The following is a 12,511-nucleotide window of genomic DNA, read 5'->3' on the forward strand; positions in this document are numbered from 1 at the left end:
CAATACAAAATGGGGGAATAGTGGAGAAACTTCATGAAGCCATGCAGAAACCTACTGAATTAGCAGTGATAAAAGTGAGGGCCCACACAAAAGGGACAGACCCTCCTAGTAAGGGGAACCAAAGAGCAGACCAACTAGCTAAACGAGCAGCAGTGGAAGGTAAAGAGATGCAATTGATTGCTGCAACACAGCCTCTCATAAAAACCCCAAACTTTTTTGAATTACAGGACATCCAACACTCTGCACCAAGGGCAGAAAAGTGGTTATGGATGGATAATGGGGGAAAACTGTGTGATGATAACACTTGGAGAGGCCCAGGAAACACATTAGTGTTACCAAATGTGCTGATGGGAACTATGATACAAATATATCACATGTTGGGACATGATGGAGCACGGAGGGTGATCCACCGGATGTCGGACACCTGGTGGCATCCTCAGCTTAATGCAAATGTGCATGATTATGTGAGGAGGTGTGTAACATGTGCTCAATGTAATTCTGCTCCCACAGTGAAAATGAAAATGCAACATCAGCCAAGACCAACACAGCCCTTCACACAGTTACAAATAGATTTCATTGGACCTCTGCCAAGGTGCAGAGGGAAAGAATATGTTCTGGTGATCATGGATCACTTTACTAAGTGGGTAGAAGCTTTCCCAGTGGCCAAGGCCACTGCATCTGATGTAGCTAAAATATTGATGACCGAAATAATTCCCCGATGGGGATTTCCATGCTTCATTGATAGTGACCAAGGTACCCACTTTACAGGGAAGGTGATGAAAACAGTATGCATGTCACTGGGGATCAAACAGAAATTCCACTGTCCCTACCATCCCCAGAGTTCGGGATTAGTAGAAAGAGCTAACCGAACCATTAAAAACAAACTAACCAAACAGATGTTTTCTGCTACAGGGAAAGACTGGGTCACCAATTTACCAGTGGTTCTCATGTCTATGAGATCCAGTCCTACTAATCCACATTCCTTATCTCCTTTTGAAATGCTGACAGGGCGGGCGATGAGGACGCCAGGAAATCTGTGCATTGGAGCGGGGGAGTTGTATGTCATGGGTGACCAGCTTGCTGAATATTGTAAATTGTTATCTCAGTGTGTCTCACAGGACCCCCAAACTGAACCAGACCCAAAGGCTAGCGAAGAAGACACATGTGAGGTGCAGCCCGGTGATCAAGTACTGGTGAAAGCCTATAGAAAACGAACCTTTGAACCAGCCTGGACTGGACCTCACATAGTTCTCCTGGTAACTCCTTCAGCAGCCTGGGTCACTGGAATTCCAGTTTGGGTGCACCTGTCACGAGTAAAAGTATACAAGGGTGACACTCAACGTAGGGCACAATAATCTCTGTTTACCCTATGGACGCCTTGAGGGCCATTCTCAGTATTGTTAAGTGTTTTATTGATGTAGTCACCTGGGGAGGAGCCACTGGATCAGTTGTAAATGCCATTACTCAAGCTATCAAATCTCATAATAGGGACTGGGTTGAAAATTTGTTAGTAGCAGGGATGACAGTTTATTGTGGTGAGAATAGGGCTCATGTCTAATTAATTAGATATCACCTTAACTCAGCAACATAGTTGGTTAGGTCCTCACTGTTGTACTCAGCCATCTATTAAAAACTACTAAAATGTCTGAGCAAGCATTGGTCTGGAATGGTGTTATCATACTGGCATGGTGTTAACATGAAAGTTGTAGCCCTGATAGGAGACTTGCTCGTGTCACAGGTGCCCTGTTGGGTGAGAGCCGCAGTTCTCAAAGACTGAATGTCTTCACCTTGCATGATGGCAGGGGAGTGGTCTCTATTGATAATGGGCATTTTGGAATGATCATTCCATCTTTGGAGAGGTGTTAATTCCTGTGGGTTGGTCTCCTGGATTGGAGGCTCAGCCCTTCCACCCACTCCCATTCTCATGTCATAGACACCTGTGTAGCTGAGTATGTAATAATGGCTGGAGATAACTATATAGCTTTCCCATGGGACCAATGTTCCATCCTGGGAGGATGGGTTTTGCATATAAGAAACATGGAGTCAGGACAAGCCCTATCTCAAATGTTGGGACCTGACTTAATGGTGCATGTAATGTTTAATTTAATGGATGATATAACAGTGAAGAAAGACTCCACTACCTGGTATGGATTTGGGTATTTAGCTTTGGAAAGTAAGCCTGGCTTGAACATCTCGTACTTCCTATTGTGGAAGATATTATGAAAGAAGTGGTAAGGCAATTACAGTGATTCCGTGGATAGAAGAGTTTGCTATTGTGGGAACAGAGACTCCCTGGGGATGGATTTCAGTTGTGTTTTCGCAATGGATATGGGGACTTACTTTTAGTGTAGATACCATTATGTATTAAAGGTTGAATGTATTGTTTAATTCTGTTACCAAAACTGCAATTAATTAAGTGTTGATAAGGTCAATTATAGCTCCTAATAAATACAAGGAAGTGGTGTTAGTGGGGTCTAAGAATTGTTCTTAGCCCCAAAACCAAATGGGGGAGCTGAAGGGTATGCATGGAGAGGCATGCTGTGGCTCACCACCCTAGCAACAGCCTGGGGGAGGCCAAGGGGAGGGGGGTGAGCTCGGCATGTGGACTGGAGAGGTGCAGGCATGTGACAAACAAAGCCATGTATGGAAAGGTTGAATCTGATTGGTTTAGAAGTTTGTGTTATGTAACCTGTAACCATGTGCTATAAAACAGCAAGGGGAGGGGCTCCTTGCTCGAGGGGCTCTTGCTAATTTTAGTACCAGGGGCTCTCCCTTTGTGCACATTGAATAAAGTATTGAATTGAAGTGAATCGAATTGAATTGAATTGAATTGAAGACCCTTGATTCTGCCCAGCACCTGAGTCTCTGGGAACCGCAAAATCCCAACAGTCTACACTGGCCCCTTCTTGCGCAAGAAAAATCCTCTTGCGCAATGCCGTTACATCTATTACTTTTCAGGAAGAATGGCATTGTACAAGAGGGTTTTGCTTGCAGAAGAAGGGGCAGTGTAGACACTCCTCCTTGTGCAAGAGCCTTTTTGAAAAAAATGGTAGCTCATTAGGTATGCAAATGAGGCTCGGCGATATTCCACGTTTAGCCTCTTTTGCATATTACTCACGCAACGAGCCGGGAGTGTAGACATAGCCCTACAGTTCTTCTACTTTCATTCCATGTTTGCAGAGGGTGACAAGCCTAGCAAGCAGCCCTCTGGAGACTAGCAGTTTTGGGGAGGTGTCTACACAGCACCCTTAACTTGAAATAATCTGTGCACATTGTGTAGCTTTATTTGAAATTTGGCACTGTCTACATCGCACCAAATTTTGAAATAAAGTGCTATTCAAAAAACATCCCTTAACCTTCATGCAATGAGGTTTACAGGGACATTGGAATAGTGAGCCCATATGCCTGCTGAGAAGGGATCGCTTACCTCTCAAGTGAATGGCCTAAGCCACTATTCTGACTTTCCCTACCCTCTTGCTCTTGTCAGCTGAAGCTGCTCCATTTTCAGTACTTATTCATCAGGCTAAAGATTTGGCAACTAATTCTGTGGTGCTTACTGCTTAGATTTGTGCCCACTAATCAGGAGCTTGTGGGTTCATATCTGCTCTTGATCTCTTACCTCAGGCGACTGGGCTAAGAGGTACTCCAATGTGCTGACTCATTCAGTGTTTCTTTTTGAGGATGGCCCATTGTCATTAACTAGGGACCACCACTATTTCAAAATAACAAACGCTGTGTAGAGTAGGTTATTTCAGGAGAAAAACCTTTCTTCCAAAATAACCAGTAAACCTCACTGTACAAGGAATAAGAGTTATTTCCAAAGAAGGGTTTTCTCCCAAAATAACCACGTCTACCCAGCATTTGTTATTTCAAAATAGGGTATTTTGAAATAGCGGCGGTCCACGATTATGCAGATGAAGCACGGGAAATTCAAATCCGTGGTTCATTTGCAGTTTTGCTCAGCTGCAATTGTATCTCTCTCTCAAAAAAGGGTGCACATGTAGACATACCCTTACATCTCAGATGAATGGCCTAATTACTGGACTAGCAGATGATTGAAGGTGGGGGCTCCTTCAGCCTCGTCGCTTGGCGGCAGGTCAGAATCAGTAAATATGATGTGAGAATTGAGCCACTCCTTGTAGCTCCCGGGGTGTTTCTGTGGTTTGGGTAGTTGCCCCAGAAATAAAAGGGTGTTGGTTCAAGTCTCCTCTCTGCTAGTTGAGCATTGAGTGGTGGTGTGAGCTCTTGCCTTCAAGTTTTCCACTTTAACTACCGTATATACTCGAGTATAAGCCGAGGCACCTAATTTTACCACAAAGAACTGGGAAAAAATATTGACTCGAGTATAAGCCTAGGGTAGGAAATGAGGCAGCTACTGGTAAATGTAAAAAATGAAGATAGATACCAATAAAATTACATGAATATTTATTTCAAAGAAAAACAATAACCTAGCTCTGTAAGTGGAAAAGGGGGTCAACAAAAACAATATGGTATCAAAAATACCGTAACTCCCGCTCAAAGTCCTCCCGCCAATCCAATGAGCCCCTGAAGGGCCGCCTGCAAGAAAGCGCCCAGCGCCAGCACCAGTCACACACGGGAACAGACGCTCGGACACTCGGCCCAACCAGCTCAGCCCCTGCCGCCCCCGCCCCCGCCCCGCAGCCCCCACGTTCCGGCCCCCTCGCCTGCCAACGAGCCCCCTCTAAACGAGCCAGCGGGGGGGGGGGGGGGCTGTGAGAGACCAGAGCCGGGCATCGATGGGCCAATGAGCCAGCGGGGGGCGGGCTGTGAGAGACCAGAGCCGGGCATCGATGGGCCAATGAGCCGGCGGGGGGGGAGGGGCTGTGCGAGACCCGGGCCGGGCGTCGATGGGCCAATGAGCCGGCGGGGGGGAGGGGGGGGCTGTGCGAGACCCAGGCCGGGCATCGATGGGCCAGTGAGCCAGCGGGGGGAGCGGGTGCCGGTGCTGGCTGGATTTTACCACGGGAGGGGAGGGGAGGCGGAGCAGGGAGCAGCAGCTGGTCCTTGTGCACCTGCCCCAGAATCGGGCCCAAGCTCGTGATCAGGGCTCCCAGAACAGACGCCCACGGTGCCGAGTCGGCTCCTGGCCCAGCTGTTCCCGAGCTCAGCACTGCACCCGAGCGTCATGGCGAATGGCCCCAAACGCCCTTCCTCCCACGCAGCAAGGGCCCATGGTGCTGGGCAGGCAGGGGCTGGGGGGCCAGGAGAGCCAGGAGGACAGGGGCTGGGGGACCGGAGCTCTGGGCTCACGCGGCTAGACCCGGCCGGCGGCAGAGACGCGCTGAGCCCGCCCGTGAGCAGGAGGCTGACTCGAGTATAAGCCGAGGGGGGCATTTTTCAGCACAAAAAATGTGCTGAAAAACTCGGCTTATACTCGAATATATACAGTATATATTAAATGGGACACAGCTTACCTCACAAGCCTGCTGTAGAATAGGGGCAAGGGTGCTCACTGAGCATATGTGGGCTCCTGGATCAAATCCCTGCTCTGACTAGCAGGGGCTGCTGCTGGGTGAGAGTAGGACCTTTATGGATTGTGAAAAGGCCTTTGTTGCCCCTCATGCTTTTTCAATTAAAGAGCAAACCCTCCCACTCACTCACTCCTGTGCACCATGATTAGGATACAGGCCCAAGCAATAGCAGCCCTTAGGCCCTGCTCTTTGGATAAATGTAAAGTAATGAACATTGGAAAAAATAACCCTAACTATACATACAATAGGAAGGGGGCTAATTTAGCTGCAACTAAGCAGGATCAGGATTGTGGGTAGCTCAGTGGTTTGACCATTAGCTTACTAAATCCAGGGTTGTGAGTTCAATCCTTATGGAGGCCATTTAGGGATTTGTGGCAAAAATTTGTCAGTGATGGCTCTTGGTCCTGCTGTGAAGGCAGCAGAGTGGACTGGTTGACTTTTCAAGGTTCCTTCCAGTTCCAAGAGATAGGCAACCTCCATTAATTTCTTTTGTTTGCTCTCTGAAGACATCCATGCAGTGTGCAGCGGCAGTCAAACAGGATGTTAGGAATCATTAAAAAGGCATAGCGAATAAGACAGAGAATATCTTATTGCCCTTATATAAATCCATGGTATGCCCACATCTTGAATAGTGCGTGGTCTCCTCACCTCAAAAATGAATGAATACTGGCATTGGAAAAGGTTCCGGGACAGTCAACTAAAATGATTAGGGGTTTGGGACGGGTCCCATATGAGAAGAGATTAAAGATACTAGGACGTTTCAGCTTGGAAAAGAGGAGACTAAAGGGGGATATGATAGAGGTCTATAAATTCATGACTGGTGTGCAGAAAGTGAATAGGAAAAGTTACCTACTTGTTCCCATTATATAAGATCTAGGGGCTATTACATCAAATTAATGGGCAGCAGGTTTAAAACAACTAAAAGGCAGTTCGTACCTATTAGCCAGTATGGGTAAGGAATGGTGTCCTTAGCCTCTGTTTTTCAGCGGGTTGAAATGGATGGCAGGAGCGCAAGAGCTAGCTTGATCATTACCTGTTCAGGTCACTCTCTCTGGGTCATCTGGCCTTGGCCACTGTTGGCAGACTAACCCAGTATGGCCAATCTTATGTTCTTATATTCTACACACAACCCCCACCCCCGTTGCTGATTCTGTATCAGAGGCAGCAAGTGAAGTGAAAAAAGGGGCAGGCAGGAGTTGATGCGTGGGGAAGGAGGGGGCTCCAGCTTAAAAACTGGCTTTACACAAGCACCAGCAGGGTACCCATTGGCTGCCAGCCCACTTTGGGGAGTATTTAAAGTAATCATGTAATTGCAAAAATTTGTTGCAGCTACATAATTACTCACTTGCTAATACCCCCACCCCCTCACTGGGGGAGCTGGAAATCTCCATGTAAACCCTGTGCTGAACAGGCAGCTTGGGGATGGCAACCTAACTCTACTACACCCCAAGTGATCAGACAGTAATGGCTGGACAGCTATTTGCTAACATTCCCTACTCCTAAGTGATCATCCTTAGGGGTGGGCCAGCCTGCTCCAAACACCCTTGCTCTGAAAAGACCTTGTTGTCATGGCAAAGGGAGAGGATTGGGACAGGGATTGCTCCCCAGTGACTCACCCCAGGACCTGGGAGCCTCGAATTGTGATGGACCGAGCCGGGGACTGGGCACTACTGAGATGTCCATCAGGGCAAATTGCTCAAACGCAGGGCTCCTTACAGCCCCTGACTGGAGACGCTGCCAAATAGGCCGCATACCAGTCATACTGAGGGCTTCAGCTGCCAATTCGGCCAGAAGAAGCCTCAAGCGCAAAACCCCTCCAACACTCCAGATCTCCCTGTGCCACAATCAGCCCCAGGTCTGCACACAGGTGAGGTGTTATAGACCCCAATCTCACCTACCCCAAACAGGTCTTTCCGGACCCAAAGAACCAGCCACAAATCCCTGCTGAATTTACACTCTGGATCTTATCCACAAGAGCACACTGGGCCAATCCTTTAGAAGCTAAAGGTTTATTAATAAAAGAAAGAAAAGCATGAAAGTAAGATTGCTAAGGAGAACACATTACATGCATTGACTCACCAAGGACTCTTAAAAGTCCCTGGTTTACATCCTATGTCAGGATGGGCCAACGATGCTTCCCAGCTCGCTGTGCCTAGCAAGGCTGCATCTGGAATCAGTAGTAGAATTGCGGGCAAGATGGAGTCTGCCACATGGCATTTGATAGCCCTCCCTGGTAGCTTCCAAGCTGGAGCAGGTTGCATGGCCAAGTGACATACCTCTGTTTCACATGCTGGCAGCCATTATGCCCTGAGTGGTTTGCAGGTCCCAGACATATTCCTCAGTTGTGAATTGGGAACCTAGTGACCCATTGTCCCTGGGGCTTTGCTAATTAGCATAGACACTGAACGAACATTCCTGGCACATTGCTCTGCCTCAGACAGAGAAGCTTCCAGTATAAGCACAGAGTATATATTTATAACTCCACATACAGATATTATAGTACGTGAATAGCATATACAGATTCAGTGGAACATAAGCTTTCATTTGACACCTCACATGGGCCCCTTTGTATAGACTTTGGGGCAAACACCCTCCCCCCCAAGGGTGCAGCAGTGTTCTGGCTGCAGCCCTTAAAATCCAATAACGGACTGCCCTAAAAAGAGCAGGGGAGTGGCCTGAGGGCTGCCACTCCTTGGGCCTGTATCCTGATCATGGTGCACAAGAGTGAGTGGGTGGGAGGGTTTGCTCTTTAATTAAAAGAGCAGAAGGGGGAGCAATGGACTCTTTGTAACTTCCAAGGGTTCTTCTTTCAACCAGCAGAGGAGTGATTTGATCCAAGTGCACACAGATGCTAGGTCAGCACCCTAGCCCCCATTCCACAATGGGCATGGGAGGGGAATCTTGCCCCCCTTCATATATAGTTAAAGTGGAAAACTTGATGGCAAGAGCTCACACCACCACTCGATACTCAACTAGCAGAGAGGAGACTTGAACTAGCAGCCTTTAGTACCTGGGGCAGCTACACAAACCACAGAAACACCCTAGAAGTTACAAGAAGTGGAGTGGCCCAATTCTCATATCATATTTACTGATTCTAGCCTGCCACCAAGAGAAGAGGCTGAAGGAGACCCCACCTCCAAACATCTGCTTGTCCAGCACTTAGGCCATTCATTTGAGAAGTAAGAGATCAACATTCAAAGCCCTTCTCAGGGAGCATAAAGGAGAATTGAACCAACACTTGCATTATGCAAGGAGCAAAGATTCACACCATCAGCCTACAGGAAGATGTTTATGAACATCCTGACTATTTAGTGATATGACAGACCAGGCCAGGTCTGGGCACCACTGGGGGTATCTGCTCAGAAGGAATTGCTCAAACTCGGGGCTCCTTACAGCCCCTGACTGGAGACCCTTCCAAATAGGCCACAAAACAGTCACACCCAGCGCTTCAGTTGCCAATCCAACCAGCAGGAAGCCTCACGACCAAAACTCCTCAGACACCTCAGCACTTGTGTGCCACAATTAGCCCCTGGCCTAACACATGTGAGGGGTTATAGAACCCAATCTCACTTACCCAGAACAGGTCTTTCCAGTCCCAAAGAACCAGCCATGGTTCCCAGGTCAACTTACACTTTGGTCCTTACCCACAAGATCACGCTGAGCCAATCCTTTAGAATATAAAATCTAAAGGTTTATTAATAAAAGAAAGAAAAGCATGAGAGTAAGGTTATTAAACAAAATATATTACATGCACTGAATTACCAAGTTCTCAATGCAGGCTCTTAGCAGAGATGTTATAAACTGCTATCTTAAAAGTCTCTGGTTTACATCTTATGTCAGGATGGGCCAAAGATGCTGCCCAGCTTGCTGTTCCTTGCAAGGCTACATTTTGAATCAGTAGCAGAAGGAAGGCAAGATGGAGTCTGCCTCATGGCATTTGAGATCCATCCCTGGTATCTTTCAAGATGGAGCAGGTCACATGGCCAAGTGATCTACCTCTGTTTCGCATGCTAACAGCCATTGCAGGTGCCAGACATATTCCTCAGTTGTGTATTGGGCACCTAGAGAGCCATTGTCCCAGGAGCCTTGCTAATTAGCATAGTCACTGACTGAACATTCCTTGTCTTTGCTCTTTCTGGGTGTGTCTAGACTACAGGGATTTTTTTTAAAAGTGGCCTTTTTTCGAAAAATCTTTACCTGTATCTAGAGTGCTGCTCCGTTCTTTCGAAAGTAAATGAAAAGAATGCGGCAGTTTTTTCGACCACGGAAATCCTCATTTTACAAGGAATAACACGTTTTTTCAAAAGTGATCTCTCAAAAAAAAGGTGCTACGTAATGCAAACTGCGCTTTTTCAAAAGAGAGCATCCAGATTCTCTGGATGTCATGGACAGCAATACAGCCTAATAGGCACTAGGGAAGACAATGGTGTTCAGGGGGCATAGTCAACAATACAGCCAATAGACACTAGGGGGCACAATGGCCTAGGCTGAGGGACAGCAGTACATCCCAATGGCTACAAGGCGCAGCAATGGCTGGAGAAAGCACAGTCAGCAATACAGACGAATGGGCACTATGGGAAGCAATGGTGTTCGGGACACAGAGGGAGCAATAGAGGACAATGGGCACTAGGGGGGGTGTGATGTCCTAATGTGAGGGACAGCAGTACAGCCCAATGGTCACTAGGAGCAGCAATGGCTGGGGTAGGCACAGACAGCAATACAGCTAGTGGGCACTAGGGGATGCAATGGTGTTGGGGGCAGGGCAGAGACATCAATACATCCAATAGGCACTAGGGGTTGCAATGGCCTAGCCTCAGGAACAGCAGCACAACCCTATAAGGAGCACTATAAGGAGCAATGGCCACTGGTGAGGGACAGCAGTACAGCCCAATGGCCACTAGGGACAGCAAAGGCTGGAGAAGACAAGGACAGCAATACAGCCTAATAGGCAGTAGGGGATGTGATGCTGTTGGGGGAGGCAGAGACAGCAATAGAACCTAAAGGGCACTAGGGAAGACAATCAAGTTCAGGGTGTAGAAACAGCAATACAGCGCAAAAGCAACTAGGGGGTGCAATGGCCTAGGTTGAGGGACAACAGAACAGCTCAGTGGCCACAAGGGGCAGCAACGGATAGGGATCAATATAGCCTAATGGGCACTAGGGGACATGATGGGACCAGAGACAGCAATACAACCGCATGGGCATGAGAGGCTGAAATGGTGTTGGGGGCACACAGACAGCAATACAGCCCAATGGACACTAGGGGGTGCAATGGCCTAGGCTAAGGGACAGCAATACAGCTGATTCACACTGGGAGCTGTAATAGTGCTGCGGGTTCAGTGATAGCAATACAGAATAATAGGCAAAAGGGTGCGCATTGGCGTTGCGGGCTGAGAGACAGCAATACAGGCTAATGGCAGCAAGGGGGCGCAATTGTCTTACCTGCTCAGAGACAGCAATACAGACTAATAGGCACTAGGGGGCGCGTTGGCGTTGCGGGCCGAGGGACAGCAATACAGGCTAATGGCCACAAGGGGGCACAATTGTCTTAAGTGCTCAGAGACAGCAATACAGTCTAAAGGGCACAAGGGGGCACAATTGTCTTAGGTGCTCAGAGACAGCAATACATACTAATAGGCACTAGGGGGCGCGTTGGCGTTGCGGACTGAGGGACATTAATACAGGCTAATGGCCACAAGGGGGCGCAATTGTCTTAGGTGCTCAGAGACAGCAATACAGATTAATAGGCACTAGGAGGCGCGTTGGCGTTGCAGGCTGAGGGACAGCAATACAGGCTAATGGCCACAAGGGGGCACAATTGTCTTAGGTTCAAAGAGACAGCAATACAGTCTAAAGGGCACAAGGGGGCGCAATTGTCTTAGGTGCTCAGAGACAGCAATACAGACTAATAGGCACTAGGGGGCGCGATGGAGTTCCGGACCGAGGGACAGCAATACAGGCTAATGGCCACAAGGGGGCGCAATTGCCTTAGGTGCTCAGAGACAGCAATACAGGCTAACGGCCACAACGGGGCGCAATTGTCTTAGGTGCTCAGAGACAGCAATACAGACTAATAGGCACTAGGGGGCGCATTGGCGTTGCGGGCTGAGGGACAGCAATACAGGCTAATGGGCATAAGAGGGCGCAATTGCCTTAGGTGCTCAGAGACAGCAATACAGACTAACGGGTAGGGGGGGTGGCGAAATGGTGCTGGGGGCTCAGTGATAGCAATACAGACTAATAGGCACTAGGGGGCGCAATGGCGTTGCGGGCTGAGGGACAGCAATACAGGATAATGGCCACAAGGGGGCGCAATTGTCTTAGGTGCTCAGAGACAGCAATACAGGATAATGGTCACAAGGGGGCGCAATTGCCTTAGGTGCTCAGAGACAGCAATACAGACTAATAGGCACTAGGGGGCGCGTTGGCGTTGCGGGCCGAGGGACAGCAATACAGGCTAACGGCCACAAGGGGGCGCAATTGTCTAAGGTGCGCAGAGACAGCAATACAGACTAATAGGCACTAGGGGGCGCGATGGAGTTCCGGACCGAGGGACAGCAATACAGGCTAATGGCCACAAGGGGGCGCAATTGTCTTAGATGCTCAGAGACAGCAATACCGGATAATGGGCACAAGGGGGCGGACTTGCCTTAGGTGCTCCGAGACAGCAATACGGACTAATAGGCACTAGGGGGCGCGTTGGCTTTGCGGGCCGAGGGACAGCAATACAGGCTAATGGCCACAAGGGGGCGCAATTGCCTTAGGTGCTCAGAGTCAGCAATACAGGATAATGGCCACAAGGGGGCGCAATTGCCTTAGGTGCTCAGAGACAGCAATACAGGATAATGGCCACAAGGGGGCGCAATTGCCTTAGGTGCTCAGAGACAGCAATACAGGATAATGGCCACAAGGGGGCGCAATTGCCTTAGGTGCTCAGAGACAGCAATACAGGATAATGGCCACAAGGGGGCGCAATTGCCTTAGGTGCTCAGAGACAGCAATACAGGATAATGGCCACA

This window comes from Pelodiscus sinensis, chromosome 3, assembly GCF_052426305.1.
Source record: "Pelodiscus sinensis isolate ZL-2025 chromosome 3, ASM5242630v1, whole genome shotgun sequence".
Classification (NCBI taxonomy): Eukaryota; Metazoa; Chordata; order Testudines; family Trionychidae; genus Pelodiscus; species Pelodiscus sinensis.